This window comes from Oncorhynchus clarkii, chromosome 20, assembly GCF_045791955.1.
Source record: "Oncorhynchus clarkii lewisi isolate Uvic-CL-2024 chromosome 20, UVic_Ocla_1.0, whole genome shotgun sequence".
NCBI classification, from domain to species: domain Eukaryota; kingdom Metazoa; phylum Chordata; class Actinopteri; order Salmoniformes; family Salmonidae; genus Oncorhynchus; species Oncorhynchus clarkii.
Window position 1 is genome coordinate 80,181,712 of NC_092166.1, and position 16,855 is coordinate 80,198,566.

Below are 16,855 nucleotides of genomic sequence, written 5' to 3' on the forward strand. Positions count from 1 at the left end.
TTAAATGTAGAGACAAAAGCGTTCTCAAACGAGTTACTACGACCAGAAGCTGCCAATGCTTCTTTCTCCTCTAGAAAAAGGCCACGGTTGGAGTATTCAGACTGCCACATCTGAAGAGAGAGAGCATGACCACTCTGTGGGGGGGCATTTGTTTGATATACATTAACGTTCAAAGGTTTGGGGTCGATTAGAAATGTCCTTATTTTTGAAAGAAAAGCAAAACATTTTCATCCATTTAAAATTGTATCAAATTGATCAGAAAAACAGTGTAGACATTGTTAATGTTGTAAAAATGAGAAGTGTTGGGTTTGCGCCAGACATAGCATTTTCCTTGATGGCGAAAAAGCTAAATTTTAGTCTCATCTGACCAGAGTACCTTCTTCCATATGTTTGGGGAGTCTCCCACATACCTTTTGGCGAACACCAAACATGTTTGCTTATTGTTTTCTTTAAGCAATGGCTTTTTTTCCTGGCCACTCTTCTGTAAAGCCCAGCTCTTTGGAGTGTACGGCTTAAAGAGGTCCTATGGACATATACTCCAATCTTCGCTGTGGAGCTTTGCTCCTTCAGGGTTATCTTTGGTCTCTTTGTTGCCTCTCTGATTAATGCCCTCCTTGCCTGATCTGTGAGTTTTGATCTTGGCAGGTTTATTGTGATGCCATATTTTTTAAGAATGGATTTAATGGTGCCCCTTGGGATGTTCAAAATGTCTGATATGTTTTTTTAACCCAACCCTGATCTGTACTTCTCCACAACTTTGTCCCTGACCTGTTTGGAGAGCTCCTTGGTCTTCATTATGCCGCTTGCTTAGTGGTGTTGCAGACTCTAGGGCCTATCAGAACAGGTGTATATATACTGAGATCATGTGACAGATCATGTGACACTTAAATTGCACACAGGTGGACTTTATGTAACTAATTATGTGACTCCTGAAGGTAATTGGTTGCACCAGGTCTTCTTTAAGGGGTGAATACATATGCACCACCATGTTTTACTTTTTATGATATTTTTATTATTACTTTTTCATAGCAAAGACTTCATACATCTTTTCCGTTTTTTTTCCCGATTAAAAAAAATAATAAATAAAATGTACTTCACCAATTTGGACTATTTTGTGTTATGTAGAAGTCCATTTAAATGACACATTGTAATGTAACCAAATATGGAAAAAAAACAAAGGGGATGAATACTTTTGCACTGTACATACATACATACCTGCATGCATACATACAGTGCCTTCGGAGAGTATTTAGATCCATTGACATTTCCACATTTTGTGACGTTACAAAATCAGGTTTTTATAGTAATAATTTATGTTAAAAAAAAAAAAAAACATTTACGTAAGTATCTTGGCCCTTTACTCAGTACTTTGTTGATGCACCTTTGGCAGTGAGTACAGCATCGAGTCTTCTTGGCGCTACAAGGCACACCTGTATTTAGGGACTTTCTCCCATTCTTCTCTGCAGATCCTCTCAACCTCTGTCAGGTTGAATGGGGAGCGTCGATACACAGCTATTTTCAGGTCTTTCCAAAGATGTTCGATCAGGTTCAAATCCGGGCTCAGGCTGGGTCACTAAAGGACGTTTAGAGACATGTCCCGAAGCCACTCTTAAGTTGTCTTGGTGGTGTGCTTAGGGTCGTTGTCCTGTTGGAAGTGAACCTTCGCCCCAGTCTGAGGTCCTGAGCGCTCTAGAGCAGGTTTTCATCAAAGATCTCTCTGTACTTTGCTCCGTTCATCTTTCCTTCAATACTGACTAGTCTTCCAGTCCCTAAAAACATCCCCACAGTATGTTGCTGCCACCACCATGCTTCACCGTAGGGATGGTGCTAGGTTTCCTCCAGACATGACGCTTGGCATTTAGGCCAACGAGTTCAATCTTGGTTTCATCAGACCAGAGAATCTTGTTTCTCATAGTCAGAGTCCTTTAAGTGCCCTTTGGCAAACTCCAAGCGGGCTGTCATACCTTTTACTGAGGTGTGGCTTCTAAAAATCGGGTTTCGCTTTGTCATTATGGGGTATTGTGTGTAGATTTTTTTGGGAAAAAACATGAATTAAATTAATTGTAGAACAAGGCTGTAACGTAACAAAATGTGGAAAAAGTCAATGGGTATGAATACTTTCAGAATGCACTGTATAATATATATATATATATATATACTGTATATGATTCTTCTATTTGTCATTTAGTTTTTGCAACAATGCAAATGTTTTGTTGTAAAGATCAATCTGAGTGATGTACAGAGAATTATTGCTGTGCATGATTTTGGGGGGGGGGGGGGGGGGGGATACCAAAACAGTTGTAATGTTGAAAAATGACCTCAAATGTACGTTGACTTTCTACTATAGAAGAAAAGCAGAATAAATATTTATTCAGTTCAGAACTCTGTTGTATTTGTAATGATATGTTGTGTGGTCCTCTCACGAATCGGGAAGGCAGTTTATCAGGCTACAGATTAAATAAGTTGTGATTTAATGGGTTGGTGAAAGGGCACGGTGATGAGCTTCATGCTACTTTCCAATAAATAGCGAGGGTCCTATTCTGGTGAAATGATGATCGATGCTTGGCTGCCATTTTGAATAATTAAAATAATCTCTCATCCATAATAATCTCATAATGTAGTCTAGCCAGCACTGTGTCAGTATGTCATCACACACAGACTAGTCGGTTTGATAGAAATGCATTGGTGATGGGAAAATGTTCATGTTTTTATGAGGAGTTTAAAAATATTCACGTGAAAAGCTGTCGCCAATTGGATAGAAACCTAGCTATAGGCTCATTAAATTACTCTATTGCAATAAAGTAGTTATAGATACTTGGGCATCACAGAAGTGTTGGTGGATGAAACAACTCATTATAAATGGGTCTAAACCTTCACTTAAATGCTCAAAAAAAATCTTAGCTACTATTGTCACGATAAATTACTTTGTGTTCCCACTTCCATCTTTAGTAGAAGTAGTGCTAGTTAAAAGTAGTCACCCACCCTAAGCCTCCCCTCTTTAGTAGAGGTAGTGCTAGTTAAAAGTAGTCACCCACCCTAAACCTCCCCTCTTACAAGTAGCCTCCCACCCTAAGCATCCCCTCTTACAAGTAGTCACCCACCCTAAGCCTCCCATCTTTAGTAGAGGTAGTGCTAGTTAAAAGTAATCACCCACCCTAAGCCTCCCATCTTTAGTAGAAGTAGTGCTAGTTAAAAGCAGTCACCCACCCTAAGCCTCCCCTCTTACAAGTAGCCTCCCACCCTAAGCCTCCCACCCTAAGCCTCCTCTGTACTACCTATCATACATGCAGGGCCTCCACTTTGCATATTTGGTGTTACTTCCTGGATGGTGGTCTGGACACTGCATGTCTCTATGGAGTCTAGTACAGCACAGTAGGTCCCATTTTATTTAAATAGTCTGCTATACACTGACTGTGCAAAATATTAGGAACATGACATGACTTACCAGATGAATCCAGGTGAAGGCTGTTAAACCCAATTCAATCAGTTCAATCAGTTTAGATGAAGGGGGGGAGATGGGTTAAAGATGTCTTGAGACATGGATTGTGTATGTCTGCCATTGAGGGTGAAAGGGCAAGACAAAAAATGTAAGTGCCTTTGAACGTGGTATGGTAGCAGGTACCAGGTACACCGGTTTGAGTGTGTCGAGAACTGCAATGCTGCTGGGTTTTTCAAGCTCAACAGTTTCTGTGTGTATCAAGAATAGTCCACCATACAAAGGACATCCAGCCAACTCGACACAACTGTGGGAAGCATTGGAGTTAACATGGGCCAGCATTCCTGTGGACGCTTTAAATATATTTTATTCCATGCCTGGCGAATTGAGGCTGTTCTGAGGGCAACACAATATTAGGAAGGTGTTCCTAATGTTTTGTACACTCACTGTAGATAGTCCCTTATAGATGGTCTCTAGATGCTTAGATTTTCAACAAACTGTTAACCACATCTGGAGTTATAGATCTGGGGAAGGGTACCAAAACATTTTTTTCAGCATTGCTGGTCTCCAAGAACACAGTGGCCTCCATCTTTCTTAAATGGAAGAAGTTTAGAACCACCAAGACTCTTCCTAGAGCTGGCCGCCCGGCCAAACTAAGCAATCGGGGGAGAAGGACCTTGGTCAGTGAGGTTACCAAGAAACCGTTGTTCACTGACAGAGATCCAGAGTTCCTCTGTGGAGATGGGAGAACCTTTCAGAAGGACAACCATCTCTGCAGCACTCCACCAATCAGGCCTTTATGGTATGGAAGGCACATGACAGCCTGCCTGGAGTTTGCCAAAAGACACCTAAAGACCCTCAGACCATGAGAAACGCGATTCTCTGGTCTGATGAAACCAAGATTGAAACCTTTGGCCTGAATGCCAAGCGTTACGTCTGGAGGAAACCTGGCACCATCCCTACAGTGAAGCATGGTGGTTGCAGCAACATGCTGTGGGGATGTTTTTCAGCGGCAGGGACTGGGAAACTAGTCCGGGTTGAGGCAAAGACGAATAGAGCAAAGTACAGCGATCCTTATTGAAAACGTGCACCAGAGCACTCAGGACCTCAGACTGGGGTGAAGGTTTACCTTCCAATAGGACAACGACCCTAAGCGCACAGCCAAGACAGTGCAAGAGTGGCTTCAAAGAAGAATGGGAGAAACTCCTCAAATATAGGTGTGCCAAGCTTGTAACGCCATATCCAAGAAGACTCAAGGCTGTAATCGCTGCCAAAGGTGCTTCAACAAAGTACTGAGAAAAGGGTCTGAATACTTATGTAAATGTGATATTGACATTTTTTTATTTTAATAAATTACCAAAAATGTCTTATCCTGTTTTTCTCATCATTATGGAGTATTGTGTGAAGATTGGTGTGGGAAAAAAACAATATAATACATTTTAGAGTAAGGCTGTAACCTAACAAAATGTGGAAAAAGTCTAGGGATATTCATATTTTCTGAGAGCACTGTAGGTACAGAAGGGGTAAAGTCAAGCTGTTTAGGGTCCTATTGGTTCAAGACCTGATTCACCACTGCTGCTTGCTGTACAGAAGCAGAGAGAACTGTCTATATGACTTGGGTGGTTGGAGTCTTTGACAATTTTTAGAGCCCTTCCTCTGACACCACCTGGTATAGAGGTCCTGGATGGCAGGAAGCTTGGCCCCGGTGATGTACTGGGCCATACGCAATACCCTCTGACACCACCTGGTATAGAGGTCCTGGATGGCAGGAAGCTTGGCCCCGGTGATGTACTGGGCCGTACGCACTACTCTCTGTAGCGCATTGCGGTCGGGTGCCTTGCAGTTGCCGTACCAAGCGATGCAGCCAGTCAGTGGGCAGGCTGTCGACCTTTTGGAGGATCTGAGAACACATGCCAAACCTTTTCAGACTCCCGTGGGGGAAGAGGCGCCGTAGTGCCCTCTTCACAACTATGTGGGTGTGTGTGGAACATGTTAATTTCTTAGTGATGTGGATGACGAGGAACTTACAACCTCTCAACCTGCTCCATGTCCTCCATTTCCTGTAGTGTATGATCAGCTCCTTTTTTCTTGCCGGTGTTGAGGCAGAGGTTATTGTCCTGGCACCACACTGCCAGGTCTCCTATAGGCTGTCTCATCGTCATTGTCAGTGATCTGTCCTATCACCGGCGTGTCATTGGCAAACTTAATGATGGTGTTGGCGTCATGCATCTCTGTTGATTTGTAGCGGCTTGTGAGAGTTAGGGTACAGTATAATGTTATACGGCTTCTCTCCTGATCCACCACCAATCCCCAGCCAGCCAGCTAGTTCTTCTTACTGCTCACAAACAGGTACTTCTCCCAACTGCATGTAAACCTGACCTGTGAGCCCTGACCTGCAACGGGTATTGTAGTGCCTTTTAGCTGGTGTCTGTCTGTACAGTACTCTGTGTTTCGGTGTGTTTGTGTAGTGTTTGTTTGAATGTGTCATATGCCTGTTTGTGTGTTTGTGTAATGTTTGTGTGTTTGTGTAATGCGTGTTTGTTTGTGTGTGTAATGTTTGTTTGTTTGTGTAATGTTTGTTTGTTTGTGTAATGTTTGTGTGTTTGTGTAATGTTTGTTTGTGTGTTTGTGTGTTTGTGTAATGTTTGTGTGTTTGTGTAATGTTTGTGTGTTTGTGTAGTGTTTGTGTGTGTGTGTTTGTGTAATGTTTGTTTGTGTGTGTGTGTAATGTTTGTTTGTGTGTGTGTGTGTAATGTTTGTTTGTGTGTGTGTGTAATGTTTGTTTGTGTGTGTGTTTGTGTAATGTTTGTTTGTGTGTGTGTGTAATGTTTGTTTGTGTGTTTGTGTAATGTTTGTGTGTGTGTTTGTGTGTAATGTTTGTTTGTGTGTTTGTGTAGTGTGTGTGTGGAATGTTTGTGTAGTGTGTGTGTGTGTAATGTTTGTTTGTGTGTTTGTGTAGTGTGTGTGTGTAATGTTTGTTTGTTTGTGTGTGTGTGTGTGTAATGTGTGTGTGTGTATTGTGTGTGTGTGTATTGTGTGTGTGTAGTGTGTGTGCCTTGCATTACTTGCCTCTTTTTTTGTTTTTGCGTGTGACTTTTTTTATGTTGGTTCTTTTGTTTTGTTGTACTGAACAAATTGCATTCTGGGGAGTAACAGAGAATGACATAATGACCTAAGATTAACTTTAGTATTACTAACATTGGTTGGAGTTTTTTTGAAAAATACTTAAAACTAACCATATATGGGACAATATTGTTTTGAATATGCTTTACTGTCTATAGCAGATTCATTGGTTATATGTAAAGAATGGGTTTAATCAAATGTAAATGTGTAGTGTGATAAATATTTATGTTTGAGTACTGTGGCGATGGTTAGTTTACTAAGGAATGACACATTACAATGATAAGTAAGTGACATTATTTATCTATTCTTTGAGATGGACGTGAATGTTCACAACATAGGACTCTGTTTACCTTTCAGTGTGAGGCTTTTGAGTGAACAGTTTGCCCGCTTTTGAGACTGCAGGACCCCCCTCGTAAGTGACAAGATGAGGCACCTGTTGCCATTCAGCCAACCAACCTTATCACGCATTCATTCACTGGCTTCCTCTCACGTCTACTTGGTCTTTCTTACTTTCACATCAACTGTCATTGGCTAGTCTGGTTTCACGAGGGTCCATAGCATGGGTCTGAAATGGTACCCTGTAAATACCTGTACGGACGTTCTGAACAGATGAACCCAATCTTCATTCTCTGTTGATTTTATGTTGTAGCACGACTGCTTGCCTTGTTCACACATCAGTCTCATTTCACTCTTAACCCATCTTCAATAAGAGGCAGCTCCAAACTTACTCTCTTGCTGCAGTAAAAGTGATTATTCTCTACTCTGTAATCCTGTTAATAACTGTTTGTCCCCCACTTCCTGTCTTTCATCTCCTGTCCCTACAGTGTCCCCCCCGCCAGCCCAGTCCACTGAGGACCAACCCAGGCCTCTCATCTCTGACCATGACCAATCTCCTCCTCCAATCCTCTATTAGCTCCATGCTCTACTTCCTGTTATCCTTGGTTCTGATTGGTTGCTGTGAGGCACGGATATATTTAGCTAGCCAATTGGAAGAGAAGAACCCTGATTCTGCTGTAAAAATCCAAGCACACACAGCATTGATCTTAAGTACTGTAGACGATGTATTGCCTTTGACATTTAGTTTTAGCAGGACCTATGATTACTGAACATACCTGTCTCACTGAACTATCCAGAGCATTCAAGCCCAACTAGCCTTGGACTGTATCTTCAATACATTTAAGCATTTGAAAGCTGTTATATACTGTATGCAGGAAATTGTAGCTTAATCTGTTATTTGTTACGAATAATGATTTATGCATACATTAAGTTTAAGAAGATGTCGTTGTTTGATCTATATTAATTTGGGGGTCTAGTTCTATGATCTGGTCATACAGTATGTTACTTATTGCCATTTGGGATTTGTAAGATTTGTTGGGAATATCTTTAGTTTGTCTGAGTAATACATTTGTCACAAAGTAAAGTATTTTCTAAATTTCAAAGGGCCTATATTCCGGAGAATAAACAGAACACTGGACAGGCTGGCTGTGTGTAAAAACGCTCTACTGGAGTCTGGGCTCTACTGGGACTCCGACCTTCCACTGGAGTCTGGGCTCTACTGAAGTCTGGGCTCTACTGGGACTCCGACCTTCCACTGGAGTCTGGGCTCTACTGGAGTCTGGGCTCTACTGGGACTCCAACCTTCTACTGGAGTCTGGGCTCTACTGGAGTCTGGGCTCTACTGGGACTCCAACCTTCTACTGGAGTCTGGGCTCTACTGGGACTCCAACCTTCTACTGGAGTCTGGGCTCTACTGGGACTCCAACCTTCTACTGGAGTCTGGGCTCTACTGGAGTCTGGGCTCTACTGGGACTCCAACCTTCTACTGGAGTCTGGGCTCTACTGGGACTCCAACCTTCTACTGGAGTCTGGGCTCTACTGGGACTCCAACCTTCTACTGGAGTCTGGGTTCTACTGGAGTCTGGGCTCTACTGGAGTCTGGGCTCTACTGGGACTCCAACCTTCTACTGGAGTCTGGGCTCTACTGGGACTCCAACCTTCTACTGGAGTCTGGGCTCTACTGGGACTCCAACCTTCTACTGGAGTCTGGGCTCTACTGGAGTCTGGGCTCTACTGGGACTCCAACCTTCTACTGGAGTCTGGGCTCTACTGGGACTCCAACCTTCTACTGGAGTCTGGGCTCTACTGGGACTCCAACCTTCTACTGGAGTCTGGGTTCTACTGGGACTCCAACCTTCTACTGAGTCTGGGTTCTACTGGGACTCCAACCTTCTACTGGAGTCTGGGCTCTACTGGGACTCCAACCTTCTACTGGAGTCTGGGTTCTACTGGAGTCTGGGCTCTACTGGAGTCTGGGCTCTACTGGGACTCCAACCTTCTACTGGAGTCTGGGCTCTACTGGGACTCCAACCTTCTACTGGAGTCTGGGTTCTACTGGGACTCCAACCTTCTACTGAGTCTGGGTTCTACTGGGACTCCAACCTTCTACTGGAGTCTGGGTTGTACTGGAGTCTGGGTTCTACTGGGACTCCAACCTTCTACTGGAGTCTGGGTTCTACTGGGACTCCAACCTTCTACTGGAGTCTGGGTTCTACTGGGACCCCAACCTTCTACTGGAGTCTGGGTTCTACTGGAGTCTGGGTTCCTCTGGGACCCCAACCTTCTACTGGAGTCTGGGTTCTACTGGAGTCTGGGTTCTACTGGAGTCTGGGTTCTACTGGAGTCTGGGTCTTAGAACAGAGAGAGAAATAATACTATACACATTACACAAAGTTATAGCATTCTATATAGATTATTTTCTGTGTTATTTCCATATAGTAAATGACAGCAGAACAATATGATTAAGAATTCATGCATACGAACAATATATGTTAATTAACATGAATCCTATTGTTCTTCTGTCATGCCATTACTACATGAAACAAAGGATTTGTACCTTTAAAATAGATATTCCTGTTGTATTTTGTACCCGTTTCTATATGTATGTAGTTCTCATCCAGTTTCATTTGTCTGTAAATCAATCTACAATGGACAGAAAGACACACGGAATTTACTGTATGCAATGCAGGGAAGATAACACATTGCAGAGTGTATTCCGTAGAATACAAGTGTGTTGATACTGTGCAAGAAGAAATCATAATAATCTCATTCCTTTTGGTGCGTTTGTGTGTGCGTGCACCAAGAAAAACTTGAGACACACGTTGATGTGTAGAACACTTTATTTATATTTCATAACGTACAGAAAGTAGAGTGGGGTGGGGCACATCATACTGACAGCATCCCTAAACTAGTCCTGTTAGTTTAAATAACGACCAGGACACATCATACTGACAGCATCCCTAAACTAGTCATGTTTGTTTAAATCACGACCAGGGCACATCTTACTGACAGCATCCCCATACTAGTCCTGTTAGTTTAAATAACGACCAGGACACATCATACTGACAGCATCCCTAAACTAGTCATGTTTGTTTAAATCACGACCAGGGCACATCTTACTGACAGCATCCCCATACTAGTCCTGTTAGTTTAAATAACGACCAGGACACATCATACTGACAGCATCCCTAAACTAGTCATGTTTGTTTAAATCACGACCAGGGCACATCTTACTGACAGCATCCCCATACTACTCCTGTTAGTTTAAATAACGACCAGGGCACATCATACTGACAGCATCCCTAAACTAGTCATGTTTGTTTAAATCACGACCAGGGCACATCTTACTGACAGCATCCCCATACTACTCCTGTTAGTTTAAATAACGACCAGGGCACATCATACTGACAGCATCCCTAAACTAGTCATGTTCGTTTAAATCACGACCAGGACACATCTTACTGACAGCATCCCTAAACTAGTCATGTTCGTTTAAATCACGACCAGGACACATCTTACTGACAGCATCCCTAAACTAGTCCTGTTCGTTTAAATCACGACCAGGACACATCATACTGACAGCATCCCTAAACTAGTCATGTTCGTTTAAATCACGACCAGGACACATCTTACTGACAGCATCCCTAAACTAGTCCTGTTTGTTTAAATCACGACCAGGACACATCATACTGACAGCATCCCTAAACTAGTCATGTTCGTTTAAATCACGACCAGGACACATCTTACTGACAGCATCCCCATACTAGTCATGTTTGTTTAAATCACGACCGGGACACATCTTACTGACTGCATCCCCATACTAGTCCTGTTCGTTTAAATCACGACCAGGGCACATCTTACTGACAGCATCCCCATACTAGTCCTGTTCGTTTAAATCACAACCAGGACACATCTTACTGACAGCATCCCCATACTAGTCCTGTTCGTTTAAATCACAACCAGGACACATCTTACTGACAGCATCCCAATACTAGTCCTGTTCGTTTAAATCACAACCAGGGCACATCTTACTGACAGCATCCCTAAACTAGTCATGTTCGTTTAAATCACGACCAGGACACATCTTACTGGCAACATCCCTAAACTAGTCATGTTCGTTTAAATCACGACCAGGGCACATCTTACTGACAGCATCCCTAAACTAGTCATGTTCGTTTAAATCACGACCAGGACACATCTTACTGACAGCATCCCTAAACTAGTCATGTTCGTTTAAATCACGACCAGGACACATCTTACTGACAGCATCCCTAAACTAGTCATGTTCGTTTAAATCACGACTAGGGCACATCTTACTGACAGCATCCCCATACTAGTCCTGTTCGGTTAAATCACGACCAGGACACATCTTACTGACAGCATCCCTAAACTAGTCATGTTCGTTTAAATCACGACCAGGACACATCTTACTGACAGCATCCCTAAACTAGTCATGTTCGTTTAAATCACGACCAGGGCACATCTTACTGACAGCATCCCTAAACTAGTCATGTTTGTTTAAATCACGACCAGGACACATCTTACTGACAGCATCCCCATACTAGTCATGTTCGTTTAAATCACGACCAGGGCACATCTTACTGACAGCATCCCCATACTAGTCCTATTTGTTTAAATCACGACCAGGGCACATCTTACTGACAGCACCCCTAAACTAGTCATGTTCGTTTAAATAACGACCAGGGCACATCTTACTGACAGCATCCCTAAACTAGTCATGTTTGTTTAAATCACGACCAGGACACATCTTACTGACATCATCCCTAAACTAGTCCTGTTTGTTTAAATCACGACCAGGACACATCTTACTGACAGCATCCCTAAACTAGTCATGTTTGTTTAAATCACGACCAGGACACATCTTACTGACAGCATCCCCATACTAGTCCTGCTCGTTTAAATCACGACCAGGACACATCTTACTGACAGCATCCCCATACTAGTCCTGCTCATTTAAATCACGACCAGGGCACATCTTACTGACAGCATCCCTAAACTAGTCCTGTTCGTTTAAATCACGACCAGGGAACATCTTACTGACAGCATCCCTAAACTAGTCCAGCTCGTTTAAATCACGACCAGGGAACATCTTACTGACAGCATCCCTAAACTAGTCATGTTCGTTTAAATCACGACCAGGGCACATCTTACTGACAGCATCCCCATACTAGTCTTGTTCGTTTAAATCACGACCAGGGCACATCTTACTGACAGCATCCCTAAACTAGTCATGTTTGTTTAAATCACGACCAGGACACATCTTACTGACAGCATCCCTAAACTAGTCCTGTTTGTTTAAATCACGACCAGGGCACATCTTACTGACAGCACCCCTAAACTAGTCATGTTCGTTTAAATCACGACCAGGGCACATCTTACTGACAGCATCCCTAAACTAGTCCTGCTCGTTTAAATAACGACCAGGGCACATCTTACTGAAAGCATCCCTAAACTAGTCCTGCTCGTTTAAATCACGACCAGGGCACATCTTACTGACTGCATCCCTAAACTAGTCCAGCTCGTTTAAATAACGACCAGGACACATCTTACTGACAGCATCCCTAAACTAGTCCTGTTTGTTTAAATCACGACCAGGACACATCTTACTGACAGCATCCCTAAACTAGTCATGTTCGTTTAAATCACGACCAGGGCAAAGCCTAACATTTCTCATCATCACATCCCTTTCATCTCACTAGCCTGGGCACCAGGAGTGGCATGATGGCACAAACAGACTGGTACCCAGGCTGTAGTCTCACCACTAGTGGGTTAAAACAATCTAGATCAAATATCCTATGTTCCTATTTGCCCCCCAGACTTCACTGAATACTTCTCTTTGGCAACAATGAAACATAAATACATGTACACAGGTACTTTTAACTCACTTCCAGGTAAATTCCAGGTAATTTCTTGATATTCTTATAAGTAATTTTTCTTTTTTTGAGATACAAAAATAGTCCATACAGACAGCGCTCTAGATGGATCTATGGATGCTAAACTATTACAGAATAGTAAATCCCTAGAAAGGCTAACAAACACTAAACAGAACACACTTACTGCATGGAGACCAGAGTCGATCTTTAAAACATAGACATAGAATCTGTGTAATTCCGTATCTATGTTTTGAACTAAATTGACAACCTTGTTCTTTGAGGCTAAAGACTAGAGTGATATTAACCTGGTCCCAGATCAGTTTGTACTGTCTTGCCTACCTACAGTATGGTCATTAGAGTAGGCAAGAGGGTACAAACGGACCTGAGACCATGCTACAGTGATTGGCTTATCAGGCTGGTATAGCAGGCTGATTGGACTGTATGGGTTCTTTGTTACAACCACATCCGTCCCTTTTTCATTTCTATAGCAAACACATTGTCACATACACAGCAGAGTCAAAAAGTCCATGAATTCAAAATGTATTTTCCATGGTTAAAATCGACTGACTAGTCCGTGTGACATCACCGACCCCATTGACCCCACAGCTGATCACAGTACGTTAAGAAGACCAAACCCGTTCTGTAGTCTTCCAACAGTTATTTGATTATGTCATCTTCAACATGATACCGAAGCCACTTGAAAATCACTTGTTTGTTCTTCCATTCTTTAAGTTGCATTTTAAAGTTTCATATTTCTTAAAAGTGAATATTTCATCAAAAGTTTCCTATATATATATATATATATATATATATAGAGAGAGAAAAAAAATGATATGCTACTGTATCTATGGTATTAGTAAGCTTGTTGTACTTGTACTGCAGTTCCATTTTCAGAATCAGAATCAAAAATGTACAAGTTCTTTGATCGTATCACAAAGGATGTTCACCTCAAGAGTAGTAGACATATTAAACAGTATGTGGTGCTGTGAAGCTCAACTCTGAGGGTAAGGACAGGCAGCTACCCTCATCTGGGGAGAAGACCGAAACCAACATAAGCTGTGTTTATCCACCACTATCTGCATGCATAGCACATGAATTTCAAGTCCTAAAAAAGGCAGTACAGCATTTATTCAAAGTCATCAATGATATTCCCTCAAAACTGACTTGGTGGATTCACACAATAGTTTAGGTCCAGGGATGTCTGTAAAAGAAAGGAAACGGAGAAGGACATAGCTGAATATGTCCGATATTAACTCTCGTTGGCGTTGCAAAGCGTTCTGCAACTGTTTGTTAGTGTGCACTAATGATAACGCCCCAGGCCTTCAGTGGGAGGGGAACAGTGACCCATACTGACAGATGGAGGGGAATAATGACCCATACTGACAGATGGAGGGGAATAATGACCCATACTGACAGATGGAGGGGAATAATGACCCATACTGACAGATGGAGGGGAAAAGTGACCCATATTGACAGATGGAGGGGAATAGTGACTCATACTGACAGATGGAGGTGAACAGTGACCCATACTGACAGATGGAGGGGAATAATGACCCATACTGACAGATGGAGGGGAATAATGACCCATACTGACAGATGGAGGGGAATAATGACCCATACTGACAGATGGAGGGGAAAAGTGACCCATATTGACAGATGGAGGGGAATAGTGACTCATACTGACAGATGGAGGTGAACAGTGACCCATACTGACAGATGGAGGGGAATAGTGACTCATACTGACAGGTGGAGGGGAACAGTGACTCATACTGACAGATGGAGGGGAACAGTGACCCATATTGACAGATGGAGGGGAATAGTGACCCAATTGACAGATGGAGGGGAATAGTGACCCATACTGACAGAAGGATGGGAACAGTGACCCTTCCCCATACGGACATATGGAGGGGAACAGTGACCCATACCGACAGGTGGAGGGGAACAGTGACCCATACTGACAGATGGAGGGGAACAGTGACCCAAACTGACAGGTGGAGGGGAACAGTGACCCATACTGACAGATGAGTGGAATACTGACTCATACTGACAGATGGAGGGGAACAGTGACCCATACTGACAGATGGAGGGGAACAGTGACCCATACTGACAGATGGAGGGGAACAGTGACCCATACTGACAGATGGAGGGGAACAGTGACCCATGCTGACAGATGGAGGGGAATAGTGACCCATACTGACAGAAGGAGGGGAATAGTGACCCATTCTGACAGATGAGTGGAATACTGACTCATACTGACAGATGGAGGGGAACAGTGACCCATACTGACCAATGGAGGGGAACAGTGACCCATATTGACAGATGGAGGGGAACAGTGACCCATACTGACAGATGGAGGGGAACAGTGACCCATACTGACAGATGGAGGGGAACATTCACCCATACCGACAGATAGAGGGGAATAATGACCCATACTGACAGATGGAGGGGAACAGTGACCCATATTGACAGATGGAGGGGAACAGTGACCCATACTGACAGATGGAGGGGAATAATGACCCATACCGACAGAAGCAGGGGAACATTCACCCATATTGACAGAAGGATGGGAACGGTGACCCATACTGACAGATGTAGGGGAATAGTGACCCATACTGACAGAAGGATGGGAACAGTGACCCATACTGACAGATGTAGGGGAATAGTGACCCATACTGACCAATGGAGGGGAATACTGACTCATACTGACAGATGGAGGGGAACAGTGACCCATACTGACAGATGGAGGGGAATAGTGACTCATACTGACAGGTGGAGGGGAATAGTGACCCATACTGACAGATTGAGGGGAACAGTGACCCATACTGACAGGTGGAGGGGAATAGTGACTCATACTGACAAGTGGAGGGGAATAGTGACCCATACTGACAGATGGAGGGGAATAGTGACCCATACTGACAGATGGAGGGGAATAGTGACTCATACTGACAGATGGAGGGGAATAGTGACCCATACTGACCAATGGAGGGGAACAGTGACCCACAGTGACAGATGGAGGAGAACAGTGACCCATATTGACAGATGGAGGGGAATAGTGACCCATACTGACAGGTTGAGGGGAATAGTGACCCATACTGACAGATGGAGGGGAATAGTGACCCATACTGACAGATGCAGGGGAATAATGACCCATACTGACAGATGGAGGGGAATAGTGACCCATACTGACAGATGGAGGGGAATAGTGACCCACACTGACAGATGGAGGGGAATAGTGACCCATACTGACAGATGGAGGGGAATAGTGACCCATCCCGACAGGTGGAGGGGAATAGTGACCCATACTGACGGATGAAGTGTGACCCATACTGACAGATGGAGGGGAATAGTGACCCATACTGACAGATGGAGGGGAACAGTGACCCATACTGACCGATGGAGGGGAACAGTGACTCATACTGACAGATGGAGGGGAATAGTGACCCATACTGACAGATGGAGGGGAACAGTGACCCATACTGACCGATGGAGGGGAATAGTGACCCATACTGACCGATGGAGGGGAAGAGTGACTCATACTGACAGATGGAGGGGAACAGTGACCCATACTGACAGATGGAGGGGAATAATGACCCATACCGACAGAAGCAGGGGAACATTCACCCATATTGACAGAAGGATGGGAACGGTGACCCATACTGACAGATGTAGGGGAATAGTGACCCATACTGACAGAAGGATGGGAACAGTGACCCATACTGACAGATGTAGGGGAATAGTGACCCATACTGACAGATGGAGGGGAATAGTGACCCATACTGACCAATGGAGGGGAATACTGACTCATACTGACAGATGGAGGGGAACAGTGACCCATACTGACAGATGGAGGGGAATAGTGACCCATACTGACAGATTGAGGGGAACAGTGACCCATACTGACAGGTGGAGGGGAATAGTGACTCATACTGACAAGTGGAGGGGAATAGTGACCCATACTGACAGATGGAGGGGAATAGTGACCCATACTGACAGATGGAGGGGAATAGTGACTCATACTGACAGATGGAGGGGAATAGTGACCCATACTGACCAATGGAGGGGAACA